At 41.1% G+C, this 8,063-nt stretch overlaps 1 long non-coding RNA gene across 1 annotated transcript; it reads left to right on the top strand.

The window, feature by feature from the left end:
* The first annotated feature begins 883 nt into the window (after positions 1 to 883).
* LOC141372949 (uncharacterized) lies at positions 884 to 6,505 on the top strand. The gene is made up of 3 exons (XR_012378476.1): positions 884 to 1,001; positions 4,034 to 4,213; positions 6,101 to 6,505. It is a non-coding gene; the product is annotated as an uncharacterized lncRNA (long non-coding RNA).
* Positions 6,506 to 8,063: the final 1,558 nt, after the last annotated feature.

The raw sequence follows: 8,063 nt of genomic DNA, 5'->3' as shown, positions 1-8,063 counted from the left end.
TTTTTCAGCCTCAATAATGACTTGAATGTTTCACGTCAAGCCATAGGCTGATGCAATGAAATAAAATTTTCCCATTTGGAGAATAAAATTGTTCTTAGTAGTTTTTTTTTTTCAATGTCCATGAGAAGACAGACGTAAACTATGCAAAGGATAGTGTCTGAAGACCGAGGATAAAATTTAAGTGCAAACTACTAGTTTAAAGAGTTTCGGGGCCAGAAGTCAAATCCTCCAGCATTTTTTTTTCCTAAAGAAAATTTGAATAACATATGCTTTTCATTGTGCTCCTAGCCAGTCGCTTACATACGGGGGAAATGTATATTTGGCAACAGGTCCTATTTTCAGTTGTCCTTGAAGCTTGCCCTTTGAAAATGTTTTCATTTCTGGCGCATATGTGTGTTTTAAGCAGAATGAAAACACAAAGCAAAAAAGAAAAATATGTACAGAAAGGAATGATTTTTCCAGCCCCATGTAGCACAATAAGAAAGCAATCATTCAGTTGTGACTTTAAAAATGGACGGGTGCCTGGATTTTCCAAGTATTTCCTTCTAAATGACCGTTTCTCTACAGAACTGAACTAATGTAAAGAGACAGGTTGTTCCAGTGCCAGAACTGAACAAGCAAAAAAGGATGCAGGCTATATTTTCATAGGAGGTACTTGACCAAATAATACCCACTCTGTTTCCCCACAGCCTCTTGGGTTGATTCAGAAGAGGGTGTCATATGCCCCCTGCGTGTCTCCGAGCGTGTTCTCCTGGCCTGACTCCTTATCAGCACCAGACTTCTATTATTTGCAGTCAGTAACAAAGATTCATCCTTGTATCCATCAAGCAACAAGGAGAATCTTTGTCACTTAGTGTAATTAATAGCCGTACCTCGCACGGGAAGACAAGAGGAGGACGCCCTTCGCACAGACTCTGGGTGGATTCAAGAACAGGCTTCATGGATCTTTGCTGCCTTTTGACCAACTGAAATGCTAGAACTCCAACAGAGGTGGGAAGATGGTAAGCAAGTGTTTCCTCCAGGACCACATGTGTCCCTAAGTCCAAGCCCTATAACTGCAGTCCAGGAGAGTTCTCTAAATTTTCCTATCAAACCAGATGAGCTTGGAGGCTCCTTTGCCACGTTATGTCCCACACCCAAGCCTCGCATCCTTCCTGCTGCCCACCACCGCATTGTCTCCGTGAACCTCCAGACAGGTTCCATATAGGATAAAAAACAGAGATAGAAAGGAGAAATTTCGTTGTTCAAATTGCTCAATAACCCTTCAGAAAAGGTGAGTTAGGCCCTGTTTTCAAAAGGAGAGACCTGACAACTCAGGCTTGGGGGGCCGCTGGTACTTGCCCAGGGACACAGATGGAAACAGCTGAATCCAGATTCAAATCCAGGCTTCTGGGCTCACTGTGCACTGAATCGTGGCCTTTTCTTTCACTCTTTGGGCTCCTGTTCTTTTATTATTTTGAGGACCCCACTTTCTCTTCTTCCTCCTCTTCCATAAAAAAATGGCTGGATTTAACCCACTTGTCCCCAGACTTTTAACCTGCTGTCCTCCGTGCTGGGGCAAACCCAGTGTTCTCTGACACACATTCCTGGTGCCCTTAAATATGAATAGCACCTCACCATCACCCCGCTTTCAGTTGCTACATCTCCAGGGTTTCTTTCCAGAGACCACTTTGTCACTTCATTTAACAAACATACACAAAGTCTAAGGCCAATGAGGTTTTTTTTCCTTCTTTTCCTGCCCAAGGAGAAAGTAAACACATTCTTCATTTTCTGTCCCTGATCTACAATCTCACTGAGCTTTCACCGTATCTTGGAAAAAAAAACCAAAAAACCACCTCATGTATGTCGAACTTGTCTCATCCATCAGATATTCAGATGATGGCCCACCAGGTTTCTCAACTCTCACCTCTCAGGAATGTCCAACCCCGATTACTGGGGGTGGTTGGGTCCCTTCCTGCTCTGTCGTTTCCCTCTATACAACTAGCATCGACCTGATTCCCTTCCCCTCTTCAGGGCCCAGGACTCCCTGACACTTTCCTCTGAACATGAGTGTTATCCATCCCCCTGCTCCCCTGACCTCCACCATCCATAGCGCTGTTTCAAAACCCCCAGCTCCCTCCACTTCCCCACCTTTCCAGGGACCCTTTGCAATCAGCCCACAGAGCCAGCTCTGTCCTTCTCCACCTAACAACATCTTCAGGCCCCCAGAGTATTGCCAGTCAATGTTCATGGTGCTCCTCATCCAATTTAGGAAACTCCCTGACCTACCTGCATTGCAATAGGCTGCAGCAATAATGACTTTTGGGGGCCAGCCTCCATGAGCTGGCTCTGATTTGGGGTATATAGTTTCAGGCTGCACGCTAAGAACAGGAGTTCCTGTTAATCCCAGTGGCACTGTATGATAAATTATAACACTACAAGTATGTATTAAGTCCTAATTCTGTATGTGTATATTAAATCAAAATCATTTCTTCTAAGCTCACAAATGCTCCTTGCTACAAAAGGTGCACCATCTTAATTCCTACCCCTAGAGCACCACTTTCAGTTGATGTGCTCCTAAGTGAGTAAATAGTCCTTCACCCCCCAAACCCCTTTCTCACCTTATACCATTGGTTTTGCCTTATGGAAAAGATCATGAAGTTTCCTGACCCCGGTAGACAAGACAGTGAGCTTCTGGGGTTGCCCTAATATCTTCCACTCATAGAATCTGCCAACCATAGACTCTTGAGCTAGAAAGCAAGCTAAAATGGAGCACTGAGAACTGAAGGACCCGCTGCCCCTAAATCCATCTGTTTAGCCCAGATCATTCCATGAGGTCCAGACTGAGTTGCCTTCAAGGTGCCTCAGAGGCACTTAAGATGTCCAAGAGGCAAATGCCACCACCAAGGCCAACTTCCTTGCCCCTTCTGCAGGTGAAATCAGTCAGGGATTTGGGAGTTATCTGCACTTCTCCTTTTCCACCATCCCCTGCCATCTCCAAGTCAGATCCAAATCCTGCTGAAGAGCTGACCTAAAGTCCCCTGAATCTGTCCTCTCCTCTCCAACCCCATCATTCCCTCTCCAGTGCACAACTAGAAATGGTATCACAGCACCCAGACCACCTTTTAACCAGCACCCAGGAATTGTTTGAAACCCTTCCCCACCTCTCTGTTGTGTACACCATAAATTCGTGAAGACATCCAACCTAGACAGATGGCTCAGGGGGCCACTGGACCGAAGTTTTCAGTGCTGCTTCTCAGCTGGCTCTCTAGCTCACCATCCACACTAGAGACCAGGCTCTCTGCTCAGCTCCATAAACGGAAGGTATTAGGATAATACCAGAAGCTGTTTTGCGTCTCTTAGGGTGGCATAGAAGGCTTTCCAGGGTCTGGCCTCTGCAGAATGCTATTTACAGCAATAGTGGACTGCTCATAGCTCTCCATACCCACAAGACTTTGTACATGTGCTCCCAGCAGGAAGATCTTCCCCTGACGTTCTCACACCCTTCTACAACACCCCTCCCCCACTATTCATTGGAGGAAAAGTTATTTATGGGCTTGCTCAGCTATTACACCCTCTGAGATCTTTCTGACTGCTTCATCCTTAACCTGAACCCCAAATTCCCTCACAGAATGAAGCACACCACCTGCACACAATAGTATAATCACTTCCATTGACAACTACTCTACAAATTAGTCTGCTGAGTATTTTAATATAGTGGTTATTATTCACAACATATTTTACTGGAATTGTGGTGTTACATTATTGTTTGATAAGTAGAAATGCAATATGCCTATATATATTTTAATTTGACTCTCACTAAATTAGAAATATTTGTCCACTTTTACAAAAGAATGTCAAGTTTATAGAGCTAAATATATGTATATATGTATGCATGTGTAATTTATCCTTGTGTGTTGATCGACCACACAGCTAATATAATGTCACTTTTATTTGCTATGTGCAACACTTTTTATACAAAAGTTCTAAGGAAAAAGGTCAAAAACAACAAGCATGATTATCTAAACATCAAACTATATTTTATGACACTAAGGAAGTTTCGTCATTGTCATCAATCTGTGAGTCACAACAGGAAAAAGACTTGTTGGACAGAGGCCCACTGCACCTGCCTTTGAAGGAACTACACCCTCTTCTCTTTCATGGATTATTTAAATCAAGACATAAAAGTTGCTGTTCTGGAAATGAATGGATGCTGTCAGCTATCATATGACAGGTAGATTTTATTTATTTTTATCTTATTGTTCCCTCCCACATACACACTGAAAAAAATGCCGGGGATCACTGAACGTCACTGGTTGTGTGGTATCTAAGTCTTAAATGTTGACCAAAACCATTTAAAGTTTAATCTTCAATCCCACTTACATTATGTATTAAGAAAAACTTGGACTGTATTCCAGATCCTTATTCCTTATAGAGTCAGTCCATAAAATAATCAGGCTAATTGGTACAAGTCATGCAGAAAAGACAATTGAACGACTACAGTTACGCCTCGCTTGCTTAATTTATTCAGTGTCGTGCTTAACTTCCACAGCAAGAAATAGCTGCCAAGAGTTGTTGTTTGAGAAGCTGCGGAAAGAGCATACTTAGGATATTCCCACACCAAACAGCCTGTGAGCCCACAAAATGGAGGTGAGGGGCCTTAAATAGCCTGCCTTCCTTTGTGGCCATCCTCTGAGGCAAATATTTAAGGTCTGCATTGTCCATGAGTTAGGCTCTTCTATGCACACAAAACGGCTGCTCTCAAGCAGTAATTATGAGCTTCCAATACTAATATGAGCTTCCAATCCTAATAGAAGTGAGTTTATGCACCAAAACACAGGAATTCATCCACATTCGACCGCAGTGGACTAAATTCTATAGCTAGAGAATTAGAGCACCTCAGCATCGTTGTTCACCAAGTCAAAAAATGCTATGCCTCAGCTCCCTCTGCTCCATCCTTGCCTCCTCCTCACCCACGAGCCACTGATCAATAGTGACTCCTTCTTCACCTAGACTAGAATTTCATTTTCACTCTCTACTCCCTTAGACTTGAGGTTCCAGATCTTTCCTTATTCCTCATATTATTCTCATCTTGATCCAAAATTCAAATACCAGCTTCCCTGGTGTTTTTCTTTTTCATTATTCTCAGAAACACATTTTCTGCCAGAATACTCAACCAACCATTCACTCCACTCAGTCTGAAAAGGGAGCCAAGAAGCTCCCTCTCCGCATGGCCTTCTGTTTGTTTTGGTCCTCTGGTAGCTCTACTCTTTTATAAATAATCATCTGGTAATGACTTCCAGGATCATTTAAACTTTGAGAGATTGCAAAGGAAACCCGCTCTTTGCCCTCTGCCATCTCCCATCTATCCATGAACCCTCCTTTCCAGAGCCTACCACCTCCCTTGCTTCCTCAACTACTCTCCTACCACTGCATTTGACTATGCCAATTTACCGCATACTAGCTTCTGAAAAATGAGACAGCAAATAACTGCAGCTCTTCCCTCTACTTTTACTCCCCCCCACCACCACCACACACACACCTTTCTTTTCATGGAATTCATAAAGACACGTGGGAAGCTGACTCTAAAATGCCACTGGTCCTGGCTACAGAGGTCTGTTAACAAAAGCAGAAGAAATGGCCCAAAACTAATGAAGAGTGGAACTTCAAATTTGAAGGCTATTTTTCATTTCTTTGTTCAAGTCATTGGAAGAGGTTTTATGGGTTGGTTCACCGCCCCCCCCAGTAATGTGTTTATTGTCCCAGAAACTTGAGAGGCACTTAAAAATATTAATAGAACTTTTCTTATATAAAAATATGTTGCATTTGTCTGAGCAAACTTGAACCTGAAAAAGTAGATTCAATTTGAATTCCAAAAAGATGTATTTTCCAGCTATTTACTGAGAGATTTCCCTGGAATTTCATTTTGTTGATGTCCATACATTTATCAAATTGAACTTGAGGAAGGCAGAGAGTGCTTATCCTTGAGAAGTTTATGGGAACAGAAGCCCCAGAATGGAACCATGAGATAACTTAGAAAAATTAACCACTCACCCCTAAATGGCATGCAAAACAGTAAACCATTCTAAGAGATGAACATTTTATTTCTTTTTTATTACAGCATCAAGTATCATAAATAGATCAAGTTGGTTTGCCTCTGTTATCAAGAGCAATAAAGTAAGATTAACCTTTTGGTGCTTAAAAGTGTTCTGTCTTTTTAAAAATAAGCCTTCTGGAGACTAAAAAGGCATATAACTAATACAATCTTAAACTGGATCCTGTATTGAAGGAAAAAATGTTATAAGGGCTATTATGGACAGCAGATTAGATAAAATTATTATACTGATGCTAAATTTACTAAAGCTGATAAGTGTATTGTGGTTATGTAAGAGAATAATTATCCTTGTTCTTAGGAAATAAACACTAAGTATTCAGGGATGACAGGCCATGATGTATGCAACTTACTTAAAAGTGTTCAGAAAAAAATATTACGTGCGTATATGTATGGAAAGAGAGGGAATGTATGATAAAGCAAACCCAATAAAATGTTTGCAACAGGTGCATCTGGGTAAAGGTATGCATTGTTCTTTGTAAATATTATTATTGCAATTTTCCTATAAGTCTGAAATTATTTCCAAGCAAAAAGTTTAAAAAATAGATGTCATATGGTTTATTTTTTTTTAAGATTTTATTTATTTATTTGACAGAGGGAGACACAGCGAGAGAGGGAACACAAGCAGGGGGAGTGGGAGGGGGAGAAGCAGGCCCCCCGTGGAGCAGGGAGCCCGATGAAGCTTGATCCCAAGACCCTGGGATCATGACCTGAGCTGAAGGCAGACGCTTAACGACTGAGTCACCCAGGTGCCCCAATGTCATATGATTTAAAAAAGAAGAGTTGAAAAGTTGAGAGACAAAAGGGAAGACGAAGTTAAAAATTAATTTCCTGGAAAATAGTTCTTCGCAAAATGGGAAGATGCCATCTTCATCTTCAGAGATGGGTTGAAGCCATAAATGCTCTTTGTACTTCTGTCCACCAGGCTCATTCTGATCTCTCCAGTCCTCCTAATCAGCTAACAGCATTCAAAAGCATCCAGCTTAGCTCAAAAATATCATCAAACAAAAAGTATGAAAATGAGCATCTTGGTGCAAACAATGTATATCACCATCTTGGCTCTGAACCCCCTCTTTCCTGCTGCTGATAAAATGTCCATTAAATCAGGCAAGTGCAGTTCTATGCTACACCCCTAGGGAGAGCTCCTTAAGATAGAAGTTCAATGTTCTAAAACTCAAAACAGCTTTGAAAGAGACAGCTATGTTCCAGGCCAAGTTACTAAATAATATTTTCTCTTAATAATGATGATAATTATGATAAATAATAATAATATCATTCTGTTCTAAGCCTTTTATATGTATTAACTCATCTAATCATTATAACCTTGTAAGAGAGGTATTATGATTATTTCCACTTTACAAATGAAGAAACCAAAGCCCAGAGAAACTAAGTTAGTTGCCTAAGGTCACACAGCTGGTAAGCCGACAAATCTAAACCCAGGCAGTCTGACTCCAAAGCTCACATTTTTAATAACCACACCAGACGTCTCAACTACACCCTCTTTGGACTCAGACATCTACCTGCTAGCCAGTTAAAACAGTTTTAATTATCCTAATTGACTGGTTGGGACATCACTATAAATGCCACTTGTTTTTGTTTAAAATCCCATTACCTAAGTTTCATAAAGCAAATCTCCCATTGAAAATTCAAATTTACTCTATGGCCACTGCTTAATTTCTAGGGCCAAGTTCACTGTATGTTCTTTTCAGTAAGTGAGATCACCACTCCTAAATAAGCAGAGAAGATTAAATTGTTAACTGCCTTTCCATGAACTCTTCAGTGATTTTCTCATAACCCAAAATGATCTCTCCTTTCTAAATCCATTGTGAGCCATTAGGTGGCATTCAGCTTCAGTAACAACAGGAAATGTATCATTTCCTTGCACATAATCCCTGAGTAACATGACCTAAGACTTGTTTTGTTAGTTTAGCTAGTACTTCACATGAGTTCTCAAGAAACATATTCTCCTCCT

This window comes from Callorhinus ursinus, unplaced genomic scaffold (assembly GCF_003265705.2).
Source record: "Callorhinus ursinus isolate GAN/ISIS: 27379988/994484 unplaced genomic scaffold, GSC_fseal_2.0 scaffold1, whole genome shotgun sequence".
Taxonomy (NCBI): domain Eukaryota; kingdom Metazoa; phylum Chordata; class Mammalia; order Carnivora; family Otariidae; genus Callorhinus; species Callorhinus ursinus.
Note: the sequence above shows the minus strand (reverse complement) of the source record. Positions and strands in the feature narration are given on the sequence as shown.